Consider the following 17,792-nt stretch of genomic DNA (forward strand, 5'->3'; position numbering starts at 1 on the left):
TTCCACCCATTTCATCTTTATAATAAATTCCTAAGAGTTAGATACCATTGCTGTGGTCAATTTACAAAAAAAGATAAGCAGCTATCACACGCTAGCTGGTGAGTAACAGAACTAGACTTTGAACTCAGGGAATCTGAAGCCTGCACTACTAACCACAAAGATTTGGCCACCTTAGCCTTTACTTTGTATATTCAAGTGGCTCAGTGATAAGAACTACCTCTGTGACCGTTATAGCTTGTAGGTTAGAAGAGTGTCTTCATCAATGGGGCTCCTTTTTGTCAACTTAGAGTCCAGTGGGTTGACTCGTCCATTCTTTCATGTAACACTTACCGAGAATCTACCCCATGTCAAGTCCTGAGCCAAATGGTGAGGCAGGGAAGGACTGGGGAGAGAGTAGAAAAATGAGTAAGCCAAGATCCTGGTCTTTAAAGAGGGAGACTAACAATGTTTAAAAACCGTTCCCACTGCTGCTATTGAAGGTTCTTTGAGGTGTGAGTGGAGAATGCTGCGAGGAGGTAACCTACCATGACGGTATCGTGTCATCTGAGTATCGCAGGCTGAAGAGAGAAGAATCAGCCTGTGCGGAGATAGGGGCGGCCAGTCACTCAAAGCGCAGAATTTCCTGGCGTATTAAGGGAACTGTGTGACGTCAGAAGTGAAGTTAAAAGTACCCAGTAAAAGAAGGTAATGGTAGGGGGAAGCCAGAACAAGGAAAAATAAAGCTAGAGAAGCAGACACGGCTCAGCAGATCTTGAAGAGCCATGTACCAGAATTCGGATTTTGTTTCCTTTGGTGAAGAAGAGCCATAGCTGGTCAAAGAAAAGATACCCAACAGAAACGGGCCTGGACTGGCTTTGTGACTGGCTTGGCAATGAGCCGCCTGTGTGACGTCGGGTGGAGCAGTATGCCTTTCTGGACTTTGGTTGCCCATCTGCAAAGTGAAGACCGAGGCTCGTATTCTCTCCAGAATCCCTTCCAGCTCTAAAACAGTATCTCTTTCCGTAATTATCCTACTTGTGGTCTTTCGTATCGGAAGTGGTCTTAAAACACACTGGGAAATAAAAAGCGCCACTGATCCCAGGCAAAGATGCCAGGAATTTTCCGAGGTAATTGGTAGCATCCATCACCAAGCATCAGAGTTACTGTTACTGCTCCAGGGATGGGTTCCCGTCGCTGCTGCTGCCCAGGCCTGAACGCCTCAGCTCTGCCCCAGGTTTATCCCTTGCATTTCTGCCAGTTGTTATCCTAATGCCTATGCAGTTTCCCTTTCATAATTGCAAACCGCTCTAGCACGGGGCTCTTTGGCCCATGCTACCTTAATTCTGGGAGCAAGATTTTTATTTCACCCTCCAGGTTCTCATGGGGAGAGGGAAAGACGCTTGCCTGTGTTTGGATGCCTAACACAGTTGTTAAAACTGGAGAGGAAAAAAATGAACAAACAAACAAAACAAAACGAAACTATCACACTTTGTGTGTATTGTGTATGTTCATTTAGCAGCCATATCCATTTCTTCTCTGAAATACCCTCATGCAATATATATGACCACCAAATATTTGTTTTTCAGTAAGAAAATATTTAATAAACCGCTTTTAGAGAATACGCACCATTCACGTGTGTGCGTGCGTGCACGCGCGCGGGTATACACACACACACACACACACACACACACACACACACACACCGAGGTTTGAGGCTGGATCTAAAAACTTCCTCTTTCCCCGGGAAAAGAAGTTAACTGAAATGTATCCCCTACCTGCAGCTCCCGTGCTGGATACAGTTTTCTCCGAGGTCATGCAGAAGGAGGCATCCGTGAACCAAAATGTGCGTGAGATTTCCGCCGCTCTTTCCACTTTCTGCTCTCCGGGTGGAAAAACCTTCCAGAAAGTGTGAAAATATTAGAGAATGCCAAGAAAAATGTCTCTCTGTTCAGTTCCCGTGAATTTGAGAGCAATCATTAAGAAGGCCTGCCTCCTTGGGACACCAGATTCGCAGAGCAGAGGCCGGAGGTGAGCCGACATGTGCAGTCAATTCTGAGTATCCAGGCCCCAGCATCCTGGCCAGCCCGGCTTAGCTGTTCTAATCACCTCTTTGGGGAAAGCACAAGGTCCCTGATATCGCCTCTCTTGTTTCACTCTCTGAGCACGTTAGAGTGCTTTTCTGGTTATTCTACTGTTTTCATAACTGCGTGCCATTTTTTTAATGTCCTAGCTTCCCCTTAAGTCCTCTGTGTGACTTCCTGCCCTGTCAGTGACCGTGACCTCCATCCACAAAGTTCTTCAGCCCATCACTATGCACTGTCTCTATTCCTTTGGATCCTGTTGTGGAGTCCTTCCCACCGGCCCTTCATTTTTTTTTTCTCAGCCTGCTCTGGCTTCTGGAGCTCTCTTTCAAGGTGAGAAATGCTCCATAAATTCGTTACCAAAACTCCAGATGTTTGTGGTTGTGCGGCTGGAAGGCTAATGTGAACCCAAGCTTACTTTCTGCAGGTTATTATGTAAAAGAAAGCCAACTTTTGGGTTCTTTTGCTTTATCTCAATCTTGCTCTTCTCCAGTAAGTTCTGGTAGAGGGAAGCTATAATAATAAAATGTCAAACTCTCAAAAATCATCCTTGCATGAATGGCAGAAATATATTGCTTGAACCATGTCCTTGCCTGAATATTTGTTTTATTTCCTGAACAGCGTGGACCATCTAGTGAATGTCTACCTGTATTTCAAGTCCAAGTTAAAGCCTTCCCCTTCTATGGCACCTCCAGAGGGCTGTGCTCCCCTCTCCTCTGTATGTGCCATAATGACTGCTTGTCCATACCACATGCTTATTAGGCATTTGTCTGTCTCCTTCCCGGACTGAACTATGACTTCCTCCAGGGCAGGGACTGTGTTTTATGCATGTAATTTGGTATCCAGAAAGCACTCAAAAGACTCTGACTGGCTGCATGAATAAATGCATGAGGGGATAGATGGATCGATGATCAATACTAAGAAATTTGAATTTTTCCCAGTTCAAGAAGAGGAAGCTGAGCTCTATTCGATTTGATTATTTGTACCTGTACTTCACTCTTCTTTTGAAAAGGGGCAGGGATGAGCTAGCCAAAGCATGAATTTGTCTTTTTTGTCCAAGCAGAGAAAGGGCCCTGACGTGAGTCCCTGTACAACCATTAAACCCTGCCTGCCTTCCAAATGCTGATTCACAGGGAATTTGATCACTCGTTCCATTTTGTTCTTGTTTTTGTGGCACCTGCTTGCACATCTAAATCAGGACTTTTCTCCAGGATAACTTTAGAAGACAAAGGGAACGTAGCTGGCTTAGATCTAACTCTTTCTGTTATAAACCCATTCTCAGCAGACGTGAGTCTTTGCGTGTGGTCAAAGCACACACAGCTGTTCCTGACAACTAGATCTATGGATACATAGGAAGGGAAGAGCAGCCAAAGTTCTGCCTGGGAAGAAAGGGCCTGGGGCCATTTGTCTTACCCCTCTTTCCTTCAAACACCTGCCCGGACCATGACCATGGTCTCCCATTGGCATTGTTCCATGTCAGTGTCTAAGAATCTCCCCGGAGTTTCCCAGCAAGGTAGATGGCCAGGCCCTTCTCTCAGATGGACATCTACATTTTAAAGAAGCTTTGAAGTCATTCTCTTGCAGGTAGTGTCCGTTTCTACTGGGAGCAATGCTGTTCTGTAAGGAAGCAGGACTAAAGTCACCCGTTTTCTTTGGCCTAAATATCTTCATTCAATCCTTCCACCACTCCGTTCAGGGACAAACCTGTTCAGAACCCATTGCCCTTTCCTTCGAAGCCCTTTTGCTTCCCATTTTCCATTTCCCGAACCCCTCACCTCTATTCCTTCTGGTTCCAGTTTCTGGAAGGAATCACATGACTCCTCGGGTCATTATAACCTCCACAACACCTCAGTGCTTTCTTGACATCTTTCTTTCTCATTCTTCCCCAGGGAGGCTCTTCCAAATATTCATAACTTTCCTCCCCTCTCATAGACTGACCCATAACCCCATTATTTCTAAGAACATGGGAGAACACAGTTCATTGAATTTGAATCTCCTCACTTTCCCTTTTTTTCCCCTCCTGCAACACAATTCAAATGCCTTGGAGAAACATTTGGTCATTACCTCATCATCTGAGGTATTCACTTAGATGAGCTTTGAAATATCTCTGAAAAAATGAAACTTGTCTTTTTCCTTTAAAAGCTGTTTCCTCTAACTAGAGATTAAATAGCCTCACCTTAGAAACTCATTCTACAAATCATATCCCTTTCTTCTGCATTTGGACCTTTCTAACTCCACACTCTATCTTTTCTCTCACTCTTATAAAAATGCTTACCCCACCCTTAAAAAACAAAACAAAGCAAAAAAACTATTTTTCCACTGATTCATCAAAGTGATACCCCCACTGATTTCCCTGCATTCAATATCAGTTTTTGTTTTTAACTATGCCTGCTTTCTCCACTTCTTCTCCCATTCATTCCTCAATCCCCTGACCCATTCTCTCAGTCACTATAATAAACCTCTTCTTACTGGAGTCACCAATAGTAACAGAAACATTAAAGGCAGAAGCCTCACTGAAGAACTTAACGCTCTTTGAACGTAATAGAGTGGAACTTGAACCTCTCACCTCTCTTTGGCTCCCATGAGAGCTCCCTGGCTCTCCTCCTCCCTCTCTGTCTGTTCTTTCATGGCAGAGATTGCAACAACTTTGCAATGTGCAAGTACGTCTCTTCTTCCCGGGAACACGCATAGGCCCCAGTTGTCACCCTTCCTACAATCCCATGTGGCCTTGAGACTGAATTCTGGTGCTACGATTTGAACAGAAGTTATGGGAGCCACTTCTAGAACTGATCAATAAAATTCCCATATGCAATTCTGACTCTCTTCTCTATGGAAAGTCAAATGGAAAGGTCTCTGATCAGACAAAGGGAAGTGGCACAAAGAGAAAGGAGAACCATCTGGGTGAATGATTGTGTTGGAGTCTTTACTGGCCTGCACTGGATTGTGTCATGATTATAATTTGACACCTATTGTGTTAAGCCACCAATGGTTACTAATAGCATTCAGCATAACCTGGTTAATGTAATTCTTTTTATTCTTAACTATTCTGTAAACTTTGATTTTTGCTATGGTCCCGTTTCCAAGTGTCTTAGTATTTTTATATATTATCCTTGTGAACTTTCCTGCTTTCCAATGATCCCAATCTTCTGGTGTTTATCTTTATCTCCTCTTACCTCTTTCATACCTATATTTCCCTCTGACCACTGAATGTCAATATCTCCATATTCTGTAAGCGCCTCAAATTCAACATGATCAAACAGTAATGCATTATACCTATGTCCACCTTACTCCCCACAAAAAAAAAAAAAAGCAAATACTAATTTGCAAAAACTACTAAGTTCGGTAATGGGGATGATATGGGTTTCGGTATTTTTTGTGTATTATTGAAAATAACAATTTCAAATATTTGAAAATCTTCATACTGAAAGGCTAGAAAAATAAATAATTTGCAAAATAAAAGGAAATAATTTCTCCTTAATTTTCATGGGAAATTGATCATACATGGTGACCAAACAATGTCCCATGTAAGTGATCCGCCAGGGTCATTACATGGCAGATGAGACCCTGTGCCTTCTCTTCCTTACAGCTCTTTCTTGAAATGTGCCCCAGGGAATCGCTAACTTACCTGGTGCTATGTAAGGCTTAGAGGCTAAACAGGTTTTTGAAACATCATAGACTCCATCTTATAGAAACTCAATATAAGCCAAATATATTAGGATTCTCACAGGAGTCCTCCAATTTTTACAAAGACAAATCTGTTTGATAGGTGTCTTCATTTTCCAAATTTGTTTGGAAGTGAAATCTGGCTATCATACAATACCCACTAAGATTAGTCTACAATGGGGAAAGTTAAAACAAACTTCTTCCTATCCCCTGGGCATGGAGTCTTTACTGTCACTCCTGGTCCTGAGCTGTGCTGCTTCCTTTCCTGGGAGCGACCTTGTCTTCACCTCTACCTAGTCATGCATGCACACACATCTGTCATCAAGCCTTTAGGTCCTAGCTTTGTGACTCCAGAACAATCATTTAAACTTTCTTGGCTTTCCATCCTCATCCCTGAAAATAGCGATGATAATATCTACCTGACTGGATGATAGTGAAATTCACAATATTCTTCAAAATGGCAAACACATAGGCAACCATAAATAGACTTCCATTTGCTTTTATTTCAGGGAGGCAGGGCAGTGGAGCATAAATGAGGTTGGCAAAGCCTATAGTGACCGTCCTAATGTGCTAAACACTTTTGAAACTGCACTTCCTTGGTGGTGGTATGTTTTTTTATAAGCGAAGGTGCCTGTAGTCATACACCCCTGCAACGACCTCAGTCTAAACAAATCACACAAGTTCAAAGAGTAAAACCGTCCAGTTAGTGCGCATTTTTCTCCTAATATAATACAAATCATTCAACATGGCTTTGTGATGTGACAGGAGGATTACAAATGTGCTGAAACACAGATGCTTTCATAACCCGGAGGACCTAATAACCAGGCTAGTGGATTGAGCTGCCAGCAGCCTCTTTTGTTTGTTCCAAGGTGGTTTATGCTGGTTGATTTTATGTGTAAACATGGCTGAGCTCTAGGGTGCTCAGATACTCAGTAAAATGTTATTCCGGCTATCTCGGTGAGGGTGCTTTTGGAAGAGATTAACATTTAAATTAGTGGACTTTGGGGTACCTGGGTGGCTCAGTCAGTTAAGTGTACAACTTTGGCTCAGGTCATGATCTCATGGTTCATGACTTCGAACCCACATGGAGCTCTCCTGTCAGTGAAGAGCCCACTTTGCATCCCTCTGTCTCCCTCTCTCTCTGCCCTTCCCTCGAGCCTGCTCTCTCTCTCAAAAATAAACATTTAAAAAATAAATAAATAACTTAGTGGACTTCAAGTAAAGCAGATCACCTTCCACAATTTGGATGGGCCTCATCTTATCAGTGCGAGGCTTCATTAGACCAAAAAGACTGGCATCTTCCAACAAGAAAGAATTCCCCAGAAAACTGCCTGTAGACTTCATCACAGGATCGGTTCTTCCTGGTTCTGTAGAAGACAGTCTTCAGACTCGAGCGGGAGCATTGGTTCTCTTGGGACTCCCTCTGGCCAGCCTTCAGACTGCAACTGCAGCATATCAGCTCTCTTGAGCTTCCAGCCTGCTGGCCCATCCTGCAAATTTTGGATTTACCAGTCTTCATAATCGCATGAGCCAATTTCTCATAATAATCTCTCTCCCTCTCTCTCTCTCTCTCTCTCTCTCTATATATATATATTATTTAGAATATATTATAGAATATATAATTATTCTGTAAATAATATATAGAATCTATAATAATATAGAATCTATATTATTATAAAATATATTATATTATAGAATATATTATATATATTATTATAGAATTATATTATATATTCTATATATATTCTATCTATCTATCTATCTATCTATCTGTATTCTATTTCTCTGAAGAACCCTGACTAATCCAATGGCATACAAATCCTTTCATTTTCTATGGGTTCCATTAAGTGAAAAAGTTTGGGACGCACTGCTGATTCTTGTTCTCAAATTTACTGTGCCATGCTTTCCTCCAGGCTTTGAGTTTTCGATTCCCTCTCCCTGAAAATGGCTTTTTTTGTCCTAATTCCCCCATGGCTGCCTAACCTCTATTTAGCCATCAGTACTCATCTTTGACACTGTTTCTTCTGAGAGGCCTTCCCACATGCCCCGTGTGCAACCCCACAAAACTGTGTTAGGTGCCTCTTTCATCAGTTCCCTGACATTCTGTAATCACCTTGTTAGTGATCCATCTCTCCACAAGATCCCAAGAGACTTGAGTGAGCAAGTCGCTCGATCTGTTTCGTGTCATATCTCTAACACTTAGCCCAGGACCTGCCTTATGACAGGTCTTCAAACAATATTTGTTAAATGAACCAGTAAATGGGAAATATACCCACAGTTTCAAGAAGCATTGAAAAAAAAAAAAAAGACTTGTAACTCAAAGCAATCCAGACAAAGTGCAACCTGACAGAAGCAGCAGCAAGATTCCTTGTTTCTCAGCAAAGCAGTATCATTAAAATGGAACAGGTTGTTTTTCTTATTTTAGCATCTGGGAGAAAGACCATTCTCATGGATGTGCTTTCTGTGTAATTAACGTAGTAATCAACTTAGGAGTTCTTTTAAATCAGAGCTCACCATGGGCACCAGGGGCAGTTGGTTACGTGCCCGACTCTTGATTTTGGCTCAGGTCATGATCTCACGGTTCATGAGTTTGAGCCTCACACTGTCAGCACAGAGCCTGCTTGGGATTTTCTTTCTCTCTCCTTCTCTCTCTACCCCTCCCCCACTCACACATGCTCTCTCTCTCTCTCTCTCAAAATACATAGGTAAGATAGATAGATAGATGGTATACACTGTAGGCTTTTTTGTCTTTGCTGTAACTACTCAATCCTGTCATTGTAGCACAAAAGAGTTCATAGACAAATGAACATGTGTGTGTTCCAATAAAACTTTATTAAAACATACTGGTGATGGGTCAGATTTCGCTCCCAGACTAGCATTTGCTTACCCCTGTTCCAGATAAAAGCTTCTCAGTCTCTGAATGGGGAGGACTGCTTATATTGTTTTCCCATAGGCCATTGTCATCAAGCCCAAAACAGTTATTATAATCGCTATTTTCAAGGGACCTGAAAAACTAATTGATATTACTCTCCATTGTCACACTAGATCACGTTGCAAGCAGTAAATGTCATTTGGATAAGTCTTCCTTACAGACACACAAGGCCAAACTGTTCACTGCACACTTAGTAATTCTTAGAGGAAGCAAAATGGGGAACTGGCCAACTCTGTGCTACTACCACAGCTGGGATCTTAGACCTGGACCTTCCATCCCTTTGCCCTGAGACACAGTTCTCTTTGGGGAGAACTACTGGCACGTTGTGACTATTTCTTTTGCATCAAAGACGAAATTTGCTACTTTCTAACCTCAAGCCCAGGGTTTGCATATGTGTGTGTGTGTGTGTGTGTGTGTGTGTGTGTGTGTGTGTGGTGGGGGTGGGGGAGAAGGATTTCAAAAGACATGCTCAGAAAGCTCCAACACACATTTCCTGTTGAGACACAGAAGTCATAGTACAGATCTTATGAAAAAACTATACCGCACTGTGCACCTGGTTTTCACTCCTGCTTGAAACTCAGTGGTGTCCAGATTCATAAATTGGGAGGCCACCTCAAGAGAGTGTTGTGGTCCTGGGGCTTCTTTCCCCTGGGAGTCTGTTGAAGAGGAATTGAACATAACACTCCAAAATATGCCACTTTGGATATTGATTATTTTGAGCTGAAAGTAATTGAGAAATAGCAGATTAGGAAAGTTCTCTGCCTTCCTCCTTTCCACCTGAAAGCAGGCCATAAATTTCCCATGAGACATGTGCCTTCCATGTACCAGAAATAGAAGAATATTCTTATCACCAGAGATGGGGAGTGGCTGCAGAAATGAGTCTTTGCAAACAAACCTTGCCAAAATACCAACGACTTCCATTATTTTCCCCCATATACTTCCAAGCCATGTTTCCATAATTTGCCACCCCTACCCAAGTCCCTTCTTCCTTAGTATTATCACATATTCATAACCTATCACACTTTATACATAACCATTTCCTTGGGGTTTTTACCTTTTCCTATGAAGTCCCTCATGCCACACAAATATTAACATCAAATAAAATTTGTATGTTTTTTTCTCCTTCAAATCTGTCTTTGTCAGTTGAATTCAGAGACCCTAGTCATAGAAACTAAGAAAGTAGAGGAAAAATCTTTCCTCCCCTACACTTTCAAGGCAGAAATATCAAAGTGCTTCTTGATCACTTGAAGTCAATTGGAGGCCCCACTTCTGAGGGCATCAGTATGGAATCCTCTTTAGATCTTGCCCATAGGCCCCTTGAGAAGGTGAAGGAGAGGCAGCAGAAAGCAACTGGAGGTGTACCATGCCATAGAAGTTCAAGACTAAGAAAGGAGAGCTATAGTAGAGAAGGGCCTTACAGGAAGCTACCAAAGATCCCATGCAGGTACTATGAGAGAGGAGGGCCCACAGCATTACTAATCTCCACGGCCCAGAGAGAATGAAGCATGACCAGATAAGCTGAACGCCTTTCCCTCTCCTCTCAACACAGACAGACACACACTTAGAGAGATGGTGGTAGGGACAAAGGGCAACTCACAAGGAAGGCAGGTGAGTGGGAAAAAGAAGGTGAGGAACCCACCCATGGTCTCTGATTCCGACCGAATCAGCTCTGAGGTGGGGAAGAAAATATTTAACCCTATGTAAAGTTCAAGCTTGAATTCTTATCCTGGATGGAATCGTCTCACTACTGCTTCGAGACTCTGTGACTTAAAGTGTTGACAAGACCTGAGAAAAGTGAGACAAAGTCATGAGATCTGCTGGCGCTTTTTATTGTGGAGTAGAGGCCAGTTGCCTCCACCAAATGCCTGAATAAAGATTCAGAGAATTTGGAAGACATATAACAGACTGGCTTTGGATCACACTCTCCATATTATTGCTACACTATCACACACTTCTTTGAAAAGAATTGTCGAATAGAGTAATATCTTTATCACCGTGCTAATTAACAAGACATGAATTGATTCTTTGCCAGTACTGTATTGGGTGCCAGGGAGAATATTAAAGATTATATATGAACCCTACCATCAACACTTCAAGATATGGCAGATATGACTAGATATTTAAAGAAAACGTGTCATAAGAAATGGTCCTTTCCCTCTAGTCTTTCACGGACTCTTTGAGCGTCAAAACCATGTGTTTCTCCAAATCCAACTAGGACATTGACTAGGAGTCCTTAATAGGCAGTCAAGGAATATTTGAAGAATGAGAAATAAGTGTTATATCATACAAGAGATTTTAAGATTGTTTAAAATACAAGGCGATAGAAACCCTGGAGTTTTACAGAGCCGTTCCCCAAAAACAGATGTTTGGCTTCAATGACATGTGATTTTTATTTCTAACTTGTAGATAATGGACGAAAGAAACCTTGGGATTTTACATGATAAAAGCTCATATTAACAGGCATTTACACAAAATTGGCCTTTTAACAAAGAGATTAAAAAAAAAACAGTTCTAAAATATTATCTCTCTTGTTTTGCTTTTTAAAGAAAAGGGGGTAATTATGAAGTGCTTTTCATTAAGGGCTTACAATTTATCTTATCACAATATTTACTCTCTTTTCATATGTTTTATATTTCCTCATTGCTGAAGAAAGAGCTCAGAAACTCGACTGTATGAAAATAACTGTTGACTCTTATACTCAAATGACTGTATATTTCCTCTCCAGTTCTGGTGCTTTTCCTAACTTGATATTAGAAAAAAATGTGTGTGTCAAGGGTCTTGGTGAAGTTCATTGTTTTGATTCTATTATTCACTAGGCAAGGCCTCACTGAAATTCAGCCCTGGATACCTTGTTCCTCCTTTACAAGCACATCACTGCAGCTTCTAAAATTTAACTTAATTTGTTACCTTAGAAGAAGCCTTGGGAAGAGACCTCACCATTAAAAAAAAAAGACGGAAGAAAAACAATCCTCCCCCAAACAGCTCTTTGCAAGACAGGGTGAAAATGTGAGCTCTGGCCTGACCGCTATTCTGAGAAAAGGGGGAAAGGTCTGAAGATAAACACACACACGCACACCCATTTAGATGCAGCTGGAAAAACGAAGTCAAGTTTAGAAGGCCTGACTCCAAAGAAAATAGGTTTTTAAAACTTCTCTGGGGAATCTCTCATCTACACTCAACACTGAGCTATGTATCTCAGACATCTGCCTCTCTCTCAATTAACAGATGCCGGGCACAGGGCAACAGGGAAGAACGCCCACTTCTGTCTCCTGAGAACCCAACATGGTGCAGACTTCAGATCCAGGCTGACCAAGGCCACAACCACCAGTTGCTTTTCCTAGTAAAAGAACAAATTTATCCAGTGGTGTAGGGCTCTCTCATTAAGCAGGAATGCGTTCTCAACTGGGCCGTGCTTCTCTGTTGATGACAGATTTAGAGGCACATTTACGTACAATGGCAATTCTAAGATGCAATTATGCTTTGAAAATGTATTTTTTGTTTATGAAAGATGTACATACATAATAATACTAAGACTTATTAGAGACTTAATCCCTTACCTGGGACAATTCTAAGTACTTTTCATCAGCTTGTTCAGTTCTTGCAGCTGCTCTATGGAATAGAGAATATTCTTTTTTCACATTTTTGAGGTGAGGGAAGAAAGACAGGAAATTTACTATATTGGCAAGGTCATAAAGGTAATAAGTGGTAAAGCCAACATTTGAACCCAGGTTTTAGCTCCAGAATCCATCCTTTTGTACTCTACGTTTAGTATGAACAGTCACAAAATTAATATCAGGTCGTTATCCTGTATGGCAATGAAGTTTCAAGACATAATGGTCTGCAACATAATTAGCATGTGCCACTCTGTTGGTCCAGAGTATGAATTAAATTACACATCTTTTCCTTGCCAACTGATATAATTTGATACTCCTATAAGGATATGACAAGAATATCCTTTTCTCCCCCAAGTCAGTTTCATTCCCCAAGATGCATTTTTATACAATTCATTCTTGATCATGATACCCCTTTGAGCCGAGATCAGGAGCTCTACCTGGAGACTCGGTGCCACTGAAAGTCCCACCGGGTTTGTGATTTCTTCACAAAAAAAGGTTCTCAACAGGCCTTAAGATCCCTATGGAAGAATCTGTGTGTCAGAGAACTTTGGCCAATGAGGAGGAATTCACTATGGAGGAGCCAAGTGAGAGCCAACTGGGACCAACTGGGGGTAGAAGTGGAACGTTCTCTGTCATCACCACGAGCCTCATTAATGAAGCAGTATGGCTTCTGGTGCATGACTGTTATGCTTATGTCTATGCTGGAGTCACTATGTTTCCCAGGAAAGAGGGTGGTAACAAGGACAAGGCTCTGTTCCTTAGTTATTCCATGCAGACTTCTTCCCATGTTTCTGCTTCTTTTACTATGACACCTTATTTAAAATTTATATTCACTGACAGTAATGACAAAGTATATCCATAATATCAAATGTCTGGGTTAAGAGAATCAGCAATTCCTCATGATTATCAGGGCCGGATGTTGAGCTTGGGTCAACAATTCAAGCAACTCAATCATTTGCTATTAGGTTCTCTTATGAGAAAGTGCCATGAAGATCAGTGTCTTTTATTGCTCGCCAAATTCACTTAAAGCTATGTCAATCTTGAGATAGATTCTATTAATCATAAGACTCAAAAATGAAAGGAATGGTGATTTGGAGCCCTTCTGTCTTAAGAAGTTCCCTGAGTACCATGGAATGGGGCCTGCTTTTCCTAGAATTTTTGGACTTTTGCATGCCAAGGCATTAGAGGGGAAGGACTGTCAAAAAACACATGCTCTGCTTTAATACCAGTCTTCTCTAGGACCACAAATAATTACCTTAGGGCACTCTGATCATTTTTTTTTTTTAGGAAATAGGGTGAGTTTTGAGGTTTTGCCTTACGAAGCAAATAATGAATATCAACTATTGCCAATGGGGTAAAATATTTTAGGATACACTGCTGAATGAAAAAAAGAGCCAGGCAGCTATACTGGAACACTGGGATTAGACCTAATAAATAGTAAACCTTAATAATCAATGCCTTGACTTTACTTGGTTGTCCTAATGAGTACAATATTTCAAAATATTCGTTTTTCCCCACAGATCACCTCAAGCCACACGCTCTCCTTCCTACCCTTCTCAAGTTACACGGTTTTGTTTGTTTGTTAGAGATCAATGCTTGGAATCTTAGAAAGAAAAAAACTTGAGACATTGCCCGCTCTTTCCCTGGTGCGAAATCCAAGACCCAGATGAGTTGTATGACCTGTGTGCAGTACCCAGATGGTAAGTGAATCCAGGTTTTTAGAGTCAGCGTGCAAGTCTCTCCCATACGGAACCACTGCTCATTTAATTTGTGCTGATGGTGTCACTCTAAAGGACTAAGAAGAAATCTCCAGTTGTTAGCTATGAATATGAAGAATCCTCCATATTTTTTCTCTAGCTGGGCTATGGCTTGGGAAGTGTGGTGCTATCAAAAAGTCAGGTATCCAGTTTGATGGCTCAGGGAGGACCGTCACATGATGCACATGTGATCTATTCATGCGCTATTTGAGCCTTACATCTATGTCATTTAATATTGAGCTCTATCCTCGGGAGGTAATGAGATTTATCCTGATTTCTTAAGAAGACACAAGAGACAAGGCTTTTTTTTTTTGCTCATGGTGTAACATGGTAATTCCCACTGGGATGTGGTGATTTGGTTTCAAGTCTAGTTTTACCTCTTGAACAAGTTATACAACTTACTAGACCTTCAAGCTCTAAAACTGGAATAATAGATAATAAAATGCCATTGGTTTGTTTTAAGGATTACATCGGCCACACAGCACAAGTAGGTGGCTATCATTATCATAATCGCCACTTCAGACCTCTGGGGTGTTTGGTCCAACACGTAGATCTTAGAAGTCATTAATCTTGTCCTCACAACAAAGAAGCTGAACAAACTAAAAACTGACAACTTTCCTTTAATCCATCAGAGAAATGAGGTTATGGGGAAAACTGAAAACTGGAGAGACAGACAAGAAAGATACAGAAAATCACTGCTTATGAGAAGAAGCCCACAGTTGGAGCCATATTCTTAGGGATAGTTTAAACCTTAATCAAAGAATTGTTAGATACTCAGGATAGACTACTGTGCGAATTAAAAACTCCAAGGGGAGGGGTGCCTGGGTGGCTCAATGGGTTTAGCATCTGACTCTTGATCTTGGCTCAGGTCATGATCTCATAGTTCAAGGGTTCGAGCCCTGTGTCTACTGGCAGCACAGAGCCTTCTTGGGGTTCTCTGTCTCTCTCTGCATGCCCCTCTCTCCCAAAGACAAATAAATAAACATTAAAAAAAAAAAAAAAACAACAACAAGGTGACCCATTACCAGGGCAAGGTGGAGGGGGGCACACTTGTGAGTTCTACATCTAGGAACCCTACCATACCAAATGATCACTGTGGAGAAAACTCTTGTGCTTCTAGCATAAGGAAGAATAACCATTTTGAAATATACCCGGTGCTCTGTGTTCTCCTCAACAAGACCTACCCTCAAGAGAAACTCTTTCATCAGAATGTAATCAACCTGGGATTTTACCAAAGTCTAACAAACCTGGAAGAAAAAAGGTATTTGACTCCAGCCCTCTGAGTATTCCACAGGGGTGAAGGGAAAGACCTAACTCCAGCCCCTTCTAGCCTTCAACATGGAAGAAGGGAATTATCCAAGTCATGTTCACTGAAAGATGGAAAATGAGTCGTGGGACTATAGAATATTTCTGCTTCCCTAAAATCTTACCACATCAACAGAGGTCCTGTATAGTAGCAGGAAATTATAGCCACAAGAGCTGCAAGCCTCAGATCCTATTTAAGGAATCTCCAGGAAAATCCAAAAACAAAAAGGGAGACAAAAATGAGGACGCTAGTGGAAATTTTAGCCTATGTCACCACAGCTACAACAAATAGTAAAGATAGGAAATTCTTAGCCAAATAAACATAAAACTTCACCCTAATGGTATTTCTAACTACTCTCCATTTCAGGCTTACATTTAGGTGTCCTGTCCTGATATCCATCTGTAGTGGGTTGAATACAGATAATACCCATCTGTACTTGGGTTCTGTTTACCCAGAAACTCAAAATGTGACCTTTTTTGGAAATACAGTACTTGCTGATATAATTAGTTAAAATGAAGTCATACTTTGGGGTGGGGCCCAAACCCAATGACTGGTGTCTTTATAAGATGAAAGAGGCATTCAGATAGAAACACACAGGAAAGAAGGCCATGGAAAGATGAAGGCTGAGATTGGAGTCTATAAAGCCAAGAAATACCAGGGGTTGTGGGAGCCACCAGAAGTTGGGAAGAGGAGGGGTATCTGGGTGGTCAGGTACCTGACCTGAAATCAGTTAAGCATCTGACTTCAGCTCAGGTCATGATCTCATGGTTCGTGAGTTCGAGCCCCACGTTGGGCTCTGTGGTGACAGCTCAGAGCCTGGAGTGTGCTTCGGGTTCTCTGTCTCCTTCTCTCTCTGCCCCTCCCCTGGTCTCTCTCTCTCTCTCTTTCAAAAATAAACATAAAAAATTTTAAAAAGAAGTTGGGAATAGGCAAGGCAGGTTTCTTTCCTAGACTCTTCAGAGAAAACATACACTGCTGACAACTTGATCTCAGACTTTTAGCTTCCAGAACTGTAAGAGAATAGATTCTATTGTTTTAAACCACCCACTTCATGGTACTTTGTTACTGCTTCCGCAGAAAACTAATACCCCTTCAAGTGAAAATGGCACTCTAATCATACTGCTCAACCTCAAAAATGGGGATTCAAGACAAGGGGAAATGGGGACTCAAGAGATGCCTGGAAAAACTTGGGAATCTTCATTCACATTTATTACTTACTCAATACATTTTTATTGACCGTTGTAAGAAAGACTTCTTAAAGTTTTGTTTGTGTTTTCCTCAGTTTAGAGGATAAGATGGAATTAGAGAAAATTGTCAGCTTTGGAGGATTTTTCACAGAATATTCATAGAATTATTTCCTTCCCATTTTAGGTCAGCAGAGGTGGAGTAATAAAGAAAGAGCAGAAATCACAGGGACTAGGTTTTAGCTCGCCTCTTGACCTTGACTTGATTAAAAGCATGTGATAAACCAAAGAATAAAATTAGTGCCAATGAGGATGACCTAATTGGAAGAAAGTTTTGATCATAATGTGGTAAAAATCTGAACTCACTAAACAATATAAAGGAATTGAGCCAAAAATAGAGAGTTGTTCCTCCAGTTGAGTTTTAGGAGGAATTACACCAATTAAAAATGGGCTCTATCTTTTTGATAGCTTTGGAAGAGATCATACGCTGAATGGATATGGGAAGTAGAAACCATGAACAATTATTTCCTATCAAATGGATGGGGTAACATGTTGCTCACCTGGCTAGTTAAAAATGAAACATGGACACCCAGTTAGACCCTGATAACTTCTTCTCTAAGAGCAAGGCAAGTTACTAGGAATGGGTGTTCATATGGCAGTTAAACTGTGGCCTGAGAGATATCATTACAAGTGCATCTATTACCAGACACATCCATCGTAAGTGAGAAGATCCTAAGAGGGAGCATAGCATCCGTTCCTAGATATACAAGACTCTGCAATCAAATTGTACTAAGTTTTGGGTTTTTTTTTTTTTTTGTCTCGACCATGACACCCACTTTTTCTTTTGTGTTTACTTTTAACAGCATTCGATTTGGTCAAATCAAGAAATATTGAGAGATTTGGAAGTCAGTCAATTTTGAAGCCAGGACAGAAACAATTCTGTAAGTAGCTATCTTACCAGGCACAGCCCAAGTCTAGGCAGTAGGGATTCAGGGGGGAAACACACACACACACACACACACAGCCTAATAGAATGACTTTCTGTGAAGACATGTTTCACTTTATTTGCACCAGAATACCCCTAAGGCAGACTATCTGGTCAAGGCATGGTGGGGCATGGGCAGAATGGCCTCGTGTAGATTCATAGTGCCCAGGAAGAAAGACACTAGAGTTCTTCCCACCGTCTCCAGGAACCTCTTTTCTCCACTAGTGCTTGTGAGGATCCACTTTTGGTTCACTACGTTGCTCTGTGCTCTCCAAAGCCTGTAACAGTGGA

This window comes from Panthera leo, chromosome B3 (genome assembly GCF_018350215.1).
Source record: "Panthera leo isolate Ple1 chromosome B3, P.leo_Ple1_pat1.1, whole genome shotgun sequence".
Lineage (NCBI taxonomy): Eukaryota > Metazoa > Chordata > Mammalia > Carnivora > Felidae > Panthera > Panthera leo.